The following is an 11,959-nucleotide window of genomic DNA, read 5'->3' as shown; positions in this document are numbered from 1 at the left end:
CCCCAGGGAGAGGATCAGAGGAAGTGTATAAGAATATTAAAGGACCACAAGAGGTCTTGACTGTTACACATATAAAACAATCCTATAAAGAACATTAGATCCAGAATAAGTCAGACCAGAGACTTTACTGTTACAATACTGCAAACCTGTGGTACATACTTCTAATCAGATATTTCTGTGGATATCATAGTTACAAATGTAAGTTTAACGGTTAAGTAACAATGGCTGGAGAATTGCCAGACCATATGGAAAGAGCCTTCATGAGAAATAAGTCATAAATGTCATAAGAAGCTATTTCTTACTACTACTGACTGAAGGACGAAAGCTAGGATTTCATCTTAAATGGCACCCTATTCACTACATACAGTTGAAGTCGGAAGTTTACATACACCTTAGCCAAATACATTTAAACTCAGTTTTCCACAATTCCTGACATTTAATCCTAGTAAACATTCCCTGTCTTAGGTCAGTTAGGATCACCACTTTATTTTAAGAATGTGAAATGTCAGAATAATAGTAGAGGGAATGATTTATTTAAGCTTTTATTTCTTTCATCACATTCCCAGTGGGCAGACGTTTACATACACTCAATTAGTATTTGGTAGCATTGCCTTTAAATTGTTTAACTTGGGTTAAATGTTTCGGGTAGCCTTCCACAAGCTTCCCACAATAAGTTGGGTGAATTTTGGCCCATTCCTCCTGACAGAGCTGGTGTAACTCTTATCTCCCTCACTAACTTTAAGCATCAGTTGTCAGAGCACCTTACCTTACCGATCACTGCACCTGTACACAGCCCATCTGAAATTAGCCCACCGAACTACCTCATCCCCATATTGTTATTTATTTTGCTCATTTGCACCCCAGTATCTCTATTTGCACATAATCTCTTGCACATCTATCATTCCAGTGTTAATACTAATTGTAATTATTTTGCACTATAGCCTATTTATTGCCTTACCTCCATAACTTGCTACATTTGCACACACTGTATATATATTTTCTGTTGTATTTTTTTGACTTTATGTTTTGTTTTACCCCATATGTAACTCTGTGGTGTTGTTTTTAATCGCACTGCTTTGCTTTATCTTGGCCAGGTCGCAGTTGTAAATGAGAACTTGTTCCCAACTGGCTTACCTGGTTAAATAAAGGTGAAATAAAAAAACTAAAAAAAACTGAGTCAGGTTTGTAGGCCTCCTTGCTCGCACACGCTTTTTCAGTTCTGCCAACACATTTTGTCACGCCCTGGCTCTGGGACTCTGTTATGTTGAGCCAGGGTGTGTGGTTTCTATGTGTTTTGTGTGCTAGGGTGATTATCTAGTTCATTTGTTTCTATGTTGGCCGGTGTGGTTCTCAATCAGAGGCAACGTGTATCAGCTGTTGCTTGTTGTCTCTGATTGGGAACCATACTTAGGCAGCCTGTTTTCCACAGTGTGTTGTGGGATCTTGTTCCGTATGGTTTGTATTGTAACCAAGGACTTCACGTTTCGTATTGTTTGTTGTTTTGTTTCATGTGGTGAAAATAAAGTATGTTCACTTATCACGCTGCGCATTGGTCCACTTCCTCCGACGATCGTGACAGAAGATCCCACCATAACTGGACCAAGCAGCGTGTCCAGGAGCCAACGCCAGAGAGGGCTCTAAAGGATATCAACCTCGACTGGGTCAAGCCGCGGGAGGAGGAGAGAGGTTGGACTTTGGAGCAGAAGAGCGAGAGTCTGGCGAGAGCCATGGAGGCCTGGCCCACGGGGAGGAGAGACGGCCAGAAATTTTTTAGGGGGGTGCTCACGCCGTGGACGACGGGGCAGCAGGAGGCCGGGATAGTGGTTCAGCGGGTTGGCAAAGGAGGCCGCCAGGTTACGGGAGTCACTGGTCACCAGAGGGAAGGAGAATGTAGAGGCACGGCAAGAGGTACTGGGGTGTGTTGCCAGTCCGGTCCGGCCCGTTCCTGATCCCCGCGTAGGGCCAGTGGTGTGTGTCCCCAGTACGGTCCGGCTTGTTCCTGTCCCTCGCACCGAGCATGTGGTGCGCGTCGCCAGCCCGGTCCGGCATGTTCCTGCCCCTCGCACCAAGCCTGTGGTGCGCGTCGCCAGCCCGGTCCGGCATGTTCCTGCCCCTCGCACCAAGCCTGTGGTGCACGTCGTCAGCCCGGTCCGGCCTGTTCCCCGCACCAAGCCAGTGGTGCGCTTCGTCAGCCCGGTTCGGCCCGTCCCTGCTCCCCGCACCAAGCCAATGGTGCGCGTCGTCAGCCCGGTCCGGCCTGTTCCTGCTCCCCGCACCAAGCCAGTGGTGCGCTTCGTCAGCCCGGTTCGGCCTGTCCCTGCTCCCCGCACCAAGCTAATGGTGCGCGTCGTCAGCCCGGTCCGGCCTGTTCCTGCTCCCCGCACCAAGCCAGTGGTGCGCTTCATCAGCCCGGTTCGGCCCGTCCCTGCTCCCCGCAACAAGCCTGTGGTGCGTGTCGTCAGTCCGGCACAGCCCATGCCTGTTCCACCGGTGCCTGGTCCGGCACCGGTCAGCTGCTCCACTCCGGAGCTAGAGCAATCCGCTCCACCAGTGTTCAGTCCAGCTCCGGCCAGCAGGGCCAGACCGGACCAGGGGCGCTTTGGGGGGTTTGTTGGAGGGTGGGGGTCAAGCCCGGAGCCGGAACCGCCTCCGAGGAGGAATGCCCACCCGGCCCTCCCCTGTTCGGTTTATGTTTGGCGCGGTCACAGTCCGCGCCTTTGGGGGGGGGGGGGGGGGGGTACTGTCACGCCCTGGCTCTGGGACTTTGTTATGTTGAGCCAGGGTGTGTGGTTTCTATGTGTTTTGTGTGCTAGGGTGATTATCTAGTTCATTTGTTTCTATGTTGGCCGGTGTGGTTCTCAATCAGAGGCAACGTGTATCAGCTGTTGCTTGTTGTCTCTGATTGGGAACCATACTTAGGCAGCCTGTTTTCCACAGTGTGTTGTGGGATCTTGTTCCGTATGGTTTGTATTGTAACCAAGGACTTCACGTTTTGTATCGTTTGTTGTTTTGTTTCGTGTGGTGAAAATAAAGTATGTTCACTTATCACGCTGCGCATTGGTCCACTTCCTCCGACGATCGTGACACATTTTCTATAGGATTGAGGTCAGGGCTTTGTGATGGCCACTCCAATACCTTGACTTTGTTGTCCTTAAGCCATTTTGCCACAACTTTGGAAGTATGCTTGGGGTCATTGTCCATTTGGAAGACCCATTTGCGACCAAGCTTTAACTTCCTGACTGATGTCTTGAGATGTTGCTTCAATATATCCACATAATTTTCCTTCTTCATGATGCCATCTATTTTGTGAAGTGCACCAGTCCCTCATGCAGAAAAGCACCCCCACAGCATGATGCTACCACCCCGTGCTTCACGGTTGGGATGGTGTTCTTCGGCTTGCAAGCAGCCCCCTTTTTCCTCCAAACATAACGATGGTCATTATGGCCAAACAGTTCTATTTTTGTTTCATCAGACCAGAGGACATTTCTCCAAAAAGTACGATCTTTGTCCCCATGTGCAATTGCAAACCGTAGTCTGTCTTTTTTATGGCGGTTTTGGAGCAGTGGCTTCTTCCTTGCTGAGCGGCTTTCAGGTTATGTCGATATAGGACTCGTTTTACTGTGGATATAGATACTTTTGTACCTGTTTACTCCAGCATCTACACAAGGTCCTTTGCTGTTGTTCTGGGATTAATTTGCACTTTTCTCACCAAAGTACGTTCATCTTTAGGAGACAGAACGCATCTCCTTCCTGAGCGGTATGGCGGCTGCGTGGTCCCATGGTGTTTATACTTGTGTACTATTGTTTGTACAGATGAACATGGTACCGTCAGGTGTTCGGAAATTGTTCCCAAGGATGAACCAGACTTGTGGAGGTCAACAATATTTTTATTATTTTTATTAAGTCTTGGCTGATTTCTTTTGATTTTCCCATGATGTCAAGCAAAGAGGCACTGAGATTGAAGGTGGGCCTTGAAATACATTCACAGGTACACCTCCAATTGACTCAAATTATGTCAATTAGCCTATCAGAAGCTTCTAAAGCCATGACATCATTTTCTGGATTTTTCCAAGCTGTTTAAATGCAGTCAACTTAGTGTATGTAGACTTCTGACCCACTGGAATTGTGATACAGTGAATTGTAAGTGAAATAATCTGTCTGTAAACAATTGTAGGAAAAATTACTTGTGTCATGCACAAAGTAGATGTCCTAACCGACTTGCCAAAACTAGTTTGTTAACAAGAAATTTGTGGAGTGGTTGAAAAACAAGTTTTAATGACTCCAACCTAAGTGTATGTAAACTTCCGACGTCAACTGTAGTTCACTACTTTTGACCATAGCCTATTCTCTAGTCAAAAGTAGTGCTCTATGTAGGGAATAGGGTGCCATTTAGGAAGCAGCCTGAGAGATGAAAGTAAGAGAGGACTTCACATCAGGAGGCTTACCTTGAGCAGCAGAGAGCAGTGATGAGATGCTAAGATCAGGAGCGAGAGAGCAGAGTGGTGCACCTGAAGGATACACTGCGGCTGAGAGAGATCAAAGTCCTGGCTTACTGAGCACTGTCAGGCTGTGTTCACTGGCTATGTGTGTTCCTCAATGACCACTGTGCTGGTACAGACACGAGCCTCACAGTTAAAGTCCTTCCCCACACCCACTTCCCCAGCCCTGAGTCAACATCACCCAGCTAAAGGAGAGGACAGGATAACCTCGCTGGAGCAGGAGGAGAGGGGATGGAGGAGAGGAGAGGGTTTGGGGGACATTCTGGCAAGAGGATGAGCAGACCAAAATAGAGGGGGAGATAAAAACGAGACAGATGACAGAAGCCTCCAAAAAGAAAAAAGACAAGAATTTCACAAAACTAAAGTAACTAAAGGGGCTAAAATGAAAACATTAAGACTTGAGACTACCAGGAGAGTTGTGAGCAAGAGCCAAAATCCATAATTGAAAGGTGAGAGTCAGAGGTCACTGAAGGTCAATCTCACCTCTCAATCAGGGACACAAGATGCTCATGAATGGGTTTTGAAATGTTGACAATTTGGGATACATCTCAATTCTGACAAGTTGCTCTGATCGTCTCAATTCTCATTTTGCCCCAAAAAGTGGCAGACTCGAGTGTTTGATGCTATCAAACACATCAGCAAGTGGCCATTCCATAAAGGGCTTAGGGCCCAGGGTTATTTCCACATAACATTGGTGACGTGTTGTCTTATGTAAACATGTCTGAGGCGCTGTGTAATAGGCAGGTCTGTCTCACTGTCTGGAGGTTCTGACTGCTATGATCGAATAGAGCACAATCAGCACAGCGGCTTCTCTCGTGTTAGTAGGCACTGGGCAAGTGGGCATGATCGTAATCAGTGGTGGAAAAAGTACCCAATTGTAATACTTGAGTAAAAGTATAGATACCTTCATAGAAAATGACTCAAGTAAAAGTGAAAGTCACCCAGTAAAATACTACTTGAGTAAAAGTCTAAAAGTATTTGGTTTTAAATATACTTAAGTATCAAAAGTAAATGTAATTGCGAAAATATGCTTAAGTATGAAATGTAATATTAAGCAAACCAGACGGCACCATTTTCTTGTATTTTAATTTACGGATAGCCAGTGGCTTACTCCAACACTCAGACATAATTTACAAACAAAGCATGTGTTTAGTGAGTCCGCCAGATCAGAGGCAGCCAGGATGACCAGGGATAATTGCGTGAATTGGACCATTTTCCTGTCCTGCTAAGCATTCAAAATGTAACGAGTACTTTTGGGTGTCAGGGAAAATGTATGTAGTAAAAAGTACATTATTTTCTTTAGGAATGTATTGAAGTATAAGTAAAATTGTCAAAAATATAAATAGTAAAGTAAAGTACAGATACCCCAAAAAACTACTTAAGTAGTACTTAAGTATTTTTACTTAAGTACTTTACACCACTGATTGTAATCCATACCCAACCCTCCAGTAAGTAGTGACAAACACACTTACAAAGCTCCGTTTTGGACGAGACGGACTTTATGACCAAAATCATCCTATTTACACTTTGTAGTCAATTTTTACACTAGAATGTGTGTTTGACTCATAGATGCCACAAAGGCCGTTTAAAAACAGAAGTTGGTTCTAAGGGGAAGTTTACCTTTAACAGTGCTTTCAGAAGAGAACTGTGCTGTGAGGGCAGAATCAGGGGTTGAGGAGATACTTAGCATTGTCAAAGACTGTCACCCTAACCAAGACTGCTACAGAATCATTACTGGTGTCTGCATCAGGAAGGACATTGTGCTATGGAAGTTTTACTTTCACAAACCAAACCAATGTATCCAGTACATTGCAGCTATGTCTCGCCCAACACCACAAGATACTCTAAGACTGCTCATCTTACCATTATTCTACAGCTACGTTAGGCTATTTCAAATCCTGCCATACCCAGTTCAAATACTTCTGCCCTCTATTGTTGTCTTCTATAACCCCTGAAATAATGTTGCCACCTAAACATCTAACTACTAAATTGTGTCAGTTTTACAGAGTGCATTCTGTAGTTTCAAATCTGCATTTTATTTTAAGAGTTTAATCCTCAACAGCAACCGTAAAGAGCAGACAGATTTTTTTCAAGCACAAGTTTCTGCTGCAACTTAATTTTTGTAATTACAATAAACTTGCACAATGATAGACACCAGTGCTTGTTTATTGTACAGTATACTGATTATATCATGTACATATATAATTAGTTTGCTCTGTTTAACTGATTGAACAAGGTTTTTTTGTACTTATATTTGTATATTGGTTTTTGTGGTGTGGTTTTCATATAAGCCTGGTAGAAACCCATTCCAACCTCACCTGCACACCATTTTTACCATTTTTTAAATCTGTACTGTTTTGTCTTTCACTTGTTTCCTTCGGTGCGAATAAAAAATAAAATAAAATAAACAGTGCTTGTTAGAAAGTAGCAAAGTTAGTTCTCGTCCCGTCCCATATCTCTCTCAGGTCACACAGACCCAGAGAATATTTATCTTGGATTTGTTTCAAGCTCTTTCTTAGAAAAGATCACCTAACCTTTTCCAACCCCCATGTACATCTCTGTGTCCACTCAGCGATTCCCATTGTTCCCCATACCTACTTATTTTGTTTATCTTCCCTAGAGTAACAGGAAAACATGTCGGCAGATTTATGATAGACAAGGCGAGAACAAAAAAAAACCTGTGGCCTCTGACTGCAGGCTGCTGTGTTCTGAGAAGAATGTTAAAGGAAATACCCCCCTCTAAAGGATGTTACACTGAAGGACTAAAAACCTTGAAGACGTTTGTGTGATGTCTGTCAAAGCACACAAAGAACAGACAAAAACAATGTACATGTAATGGATAGTGTTTGTGAGACAGACGACCTTAGTTCAAGCCCAGTCAAGAGGCAAGTTGAGGGAGGAAGCGAAGCTGCTAAGCAAGCACAGTGATGCTGGTTACATGCACACACAAATACGTGATGAAATTGTTATAGGAAGCTGGAGAGGGGAGGGGTATCTGGGGAAAGGACATGGTGAGTCAGTTTGAGCAATAAAAGCTTCCTTGGACAGAGAGCCAATGTGTGTATTCCATCCATTTAGTGGGGCCTCCCCATTCAAGACTGTATGCGTGGGTGGTTAGTGCATTGGGTAGGAAATGTCTGTCCATCCTTATTTTCCCTGTAGTAAATCAGTCTGTTACACTGTTAATCAGATTGCGCTTTGATTGCCTGCCGTGTGGGATTTGGTGGTTTACTGGAAGGCATTAACATGTTAATGACATCCCTATCAGATGTTCAAGACTCCTATTTTCTTCTACACAGCAAATTGTAGCAGTCAGTGTTACCTAGTGTTGATTTTTCAGTTAAACATTAGTTGACGTGTACCTATGATGAAAATTACAGGCCTCTCTCATCTTTTTAAGTGGGAGAACTTGCACAATTGGTGGCTGACTAAATACTTTTTTTCCCCACTGTAGCTGCCTGTCCCTTTTAATAACAGGGCAACGGCACACATTTCAGCAAATAAATGCCTGTTTCCATTGGTGTAAAGTACTTAAGTAGTTTTGGGGGGTATTTGTACTTAACTATTTACATTTTGGACAACTTTTACATTACTCCACTACATTCCTAAAGAAAATAATTTACTTTTTACCCTGACACTCAAAAGTACTCGTTACATTTTGAATGCTTAGGACAGGAAAATGGTCCAATTCATGCACTTATCAAGAGAACATCCCTGGTCATCCCTACTGCCTCTGATTTGGCAGACTCACTAAACAAATGCTTCTTTTGTAAATTATGTTTGAGGGTTGGAGTGTGCCCCATGGCTATCTGTAAATAAATAAAAAATAAATAAATCGTGCTGTCTGGTTTGCTTAACATAAGGAATTTGAAATGATTTATAGTTGTACTTTTGATACTTAAGTATATTTAAAACCAAATACTTTTACTCAAGTAGTATTTTACTGGGTGACTTTCACTTGAGTCATTTTCTATTAAGGTATCTTTACTTTTACCCAAGTTTAACAATTGGGTACTTTTTCCACCACTGCCTGTGAATTATTTGAGGCTACAATGAATTACCATGAATTGTTTGAGGTTTAATGTTTGATTTGTTACATGAAATAATCCAGTAATGACTCGAAGAAATGATGGCAATCATCTGTTTTTATCACCAGTAAGAAACTGCTAGCTATTGGTAGCTACTTGGTAGCCACAGACCCAGTCGCCCTCTAGTGGCAAAAGTAAGAACTGGCGAAAATGCATGTCAAAGTGGAGAATAATTATTCTGTCAAGGAAAAGTTTTATTTTTTTTCTAGAGGCATACTAAGACAAAATAAACGTGACACAGTGTGTAAATGATAACACAGTGCAGGAAATGAAGAAATGGATTAATATGCTGGAAGTGAATACTGGAATTAAACAATTAACTATGCAAATGAGCAAAAGGTGTGTTCATTAAGGAAATAGACGCCTGGCTCAAATAGAAGCCTGTCTCTAATAAGCGGCAGTTGTGTTCAGTGATTTAAGCAAATAAACGCCCCGGGCTATTAATTGAAGTTTTACGGTTGCTCATACAATTATATTTAGTTTTAGTCAATGACAATACATGTTGCAAAGTAAATACCTGCGTCATTGCATGCTAGTGCATAAAATCTCTAGATGTGTTCTTTTTGCATAGGAAACATCAAGCTGAAGGAGGGATACACAATTATGATAGCTAGTGACTGAGGATGAAAAACTCAGTGACCACTAAATGTCCTTGTATACCTATATTTACATCAAATGCACTTGATTTTTAAAATCAGTACCTTGTGAATTACAAGCCCATTCAATCTATTTTGGGGCATCTATAATAATCTTTATTTTTTATACTCAGCAGGTAGGGGCGTACTTCAAATGATTTGTCTTCATGAATGGTTTCATGTGAGCTTGGTTGCATCCCCCATCTTAAAATGTAAGAAGGCATTTGATATCACAAAGTATGCTGTATTTCCATTTCTCCTGCATTGTCATTTCTCATTTAGTTAGCCCTACCTCACCCCAGAAATACAAATCAGTTTACAGAGAAAATACATCGATGTATGTACAGTACCAGTCAAAAGCTTGGACACACCTACTCATTCCAGGGTTTTTCTTTATTTTTACTATTTCCTATATTGTAGAATAATAGTGAAGACGTCAAAACTATGAAATAACACATTTGGAATCATGTAGTAACCAAAAAAGTGTTAAACAAATCAAAATATATTTTATATTTGAGATTCTTCAAATAGCCACCCTTTGCCTTGATGACAGCTTTGCACACGCTTGGCATTCTCTCAACCAGCTTCATGAGGTAGTCACCTGGAATGCATTTCAATTAACAGGTGTGCCTTCTTAAAAGTTAATTTGTGGAATTTTTTTCCTTCTTAATGCGTTTGAGCCAATCAGTTGTGTTGTGACAAGGTAGGGGGGTATACAGAAGATAGCCCTATTTGGTAAAAGACCAAGTCCATATTATGGCAAGAACAGCTCAAATAAGCAAAGGGAAACGACAGTCCATCATTACTTTAGGACATGAAGGTCAGTCAATCCGGAAAATTTCAAGAACTTTGAAAATGTCTTCAAGTGCAGTTGCAAAAACCATCAAGCGCTATGATGAAACTGGCTCTCATGAGGACCACCACAGGAATGGAAGACCCAGAGTTACCTCTGCTGCAGAGGATAAGTTCATTAGAGTTACCAGTCTCAGAAATTGTAGCCCAAATAAACGCTTCACAGAGTTCAAGTAACAGACACATCTCAACATCAACTGTTCAGACAGGACTGTGTGAATCAGGCCTTCATGGTTGAATTGCTTCAAAGAAAACACTACTAAAGGACACCAATATTAAGAAGAGACCTGCTTGGAAATGTTGTCCTTTGGTCTGTAGTCCAAATTGGTTTGCGCTTAGTGGGACTATCATTTGTTTTTCAACAGGACAATGACCCAACAAACCTACAGGCTGTGTAAGGGCTATTTTACCAAGAAGGAGAGTGATGGAGTGCTGCATCAGATGACCTGCCCTCCACAATTCCCCGACCTCAATCCAATTGAGATGGTTTGGGATGAGTCGGACCGCAGAGTGAAGGAAAAGCAGCCAACAAGTGCTCAGCATATGTGGGAACTCCTTCAAGACTGTTGGAAAAGCATTCAAGGTGAAGCTGGTTGAGAGAATGCCAAGAGTGTGCAAAGCTGTCATCAAGGCAAAGGGTGGCTATTTGAAGAATCTCAAATATAAAATATATTTTGATTTGTTTAACACTTTTTTGTTTACTACATGATTCCATATGTTTTATTTAATTGATTTGATGTCTTCACTATTATTTTACAATGTAAAAATAAGAATGAGTAGGTGTCCAAACTTTTGACTGGTAGTGTACAGTGGGGGGAAAAAGTATTTAGTCAGCCACCAATTGTGCAAGTTCTCCCACTTAAAAAGATGAGAGAGGCCTGTAATTTTCATCATAGGTACACGTCAACTATGACAGACAAAATGAGAAAAGAAAATCCAGAAAATCACATTGTAGGATTTTTTATGAATTTATTTGCAAATTATGGTGGAAAATAAGTATTTGGTCACCTACAAACAAGCAAGATTTCTGGCTCTCACAGACCTGTAACTTCTTCTTTAAGAGGCTCCTCTGTCCTCCACTCGTTACCTGTATTAATGGCACCTGTTTGAACTTGTTATCAGTATAAAAGACACCTGTCCACAACCTCAAACAGTTACACTCCAAACTCCACTATGGCCAAGACCAAAGAGCTGTCAAAGGACACCAGAAACAAAATTGTAGACCTGCACTAGGCTGGGAAGACTGAATCTGCAATAGGTAAGCAGCTTGGTTTGAAGAAATCAACTGTGGGAGCAATTATTAGGAAATGGAAGACATACAAGACCACTGATAATCTCCCTCGATCTGGGGCTCCACGCAAGATCTCACCCCGTGGGGTCAAAATGATCACAAGAACGGTGAGCAAAAATCCCAGAACCACACGGGGGGACCTAGTGAATGACCTGCAGAGAGCTGGAACCAAAGTAACAAAGCCTACCATCAGTAACACACTACGCCGCCAGGGACTCAAATCCTGCAGTGCCAGACGTGTCCCCCTGCTTAAGCCAGTACATGTCCAGGCCCGTCTGAAGTTTGCTAGAGTGCATTTGGATGATCCAGAAGAGGATTGGGAGAATGTCATATGGTCAGATGAAACCAAAATAGAACCTTTTGGTAAAAACTCAACTCGTCGTGTTTGGAGGACAAAGAATGCTGAGTTGCATCCAAAGAACACCATACCTACTGTGAAGCATGGGGGTGGAAACATCATGCTTTGGGGCTGTTTTTCAGCATGACAATGATCCCAAACACACTGCCCGGGTAACGAAGGAAGAAGCATTTCAAGGTCCTGGAGTGGCCTAGCCAGTCTCCAGATCTCAACCCCATAGAAAATCTTTGGAGGGA

This window comes from Coregonus lavaretus (genome assembly GCF_964263955.1).
Source record: "Coregonus lavaretus genome assembly, chromosome: 12".
Classification (NCBI taxonomy): domain Eukaryota; kingdom Metazoa; phylum Chordata; class Actinopteri; order Salmoniformes; family Salmonidae; genus Coregonus; species Coregonus lavaretus.
This window is presented reverse-complemented; position numbering follows the sequence as displayed.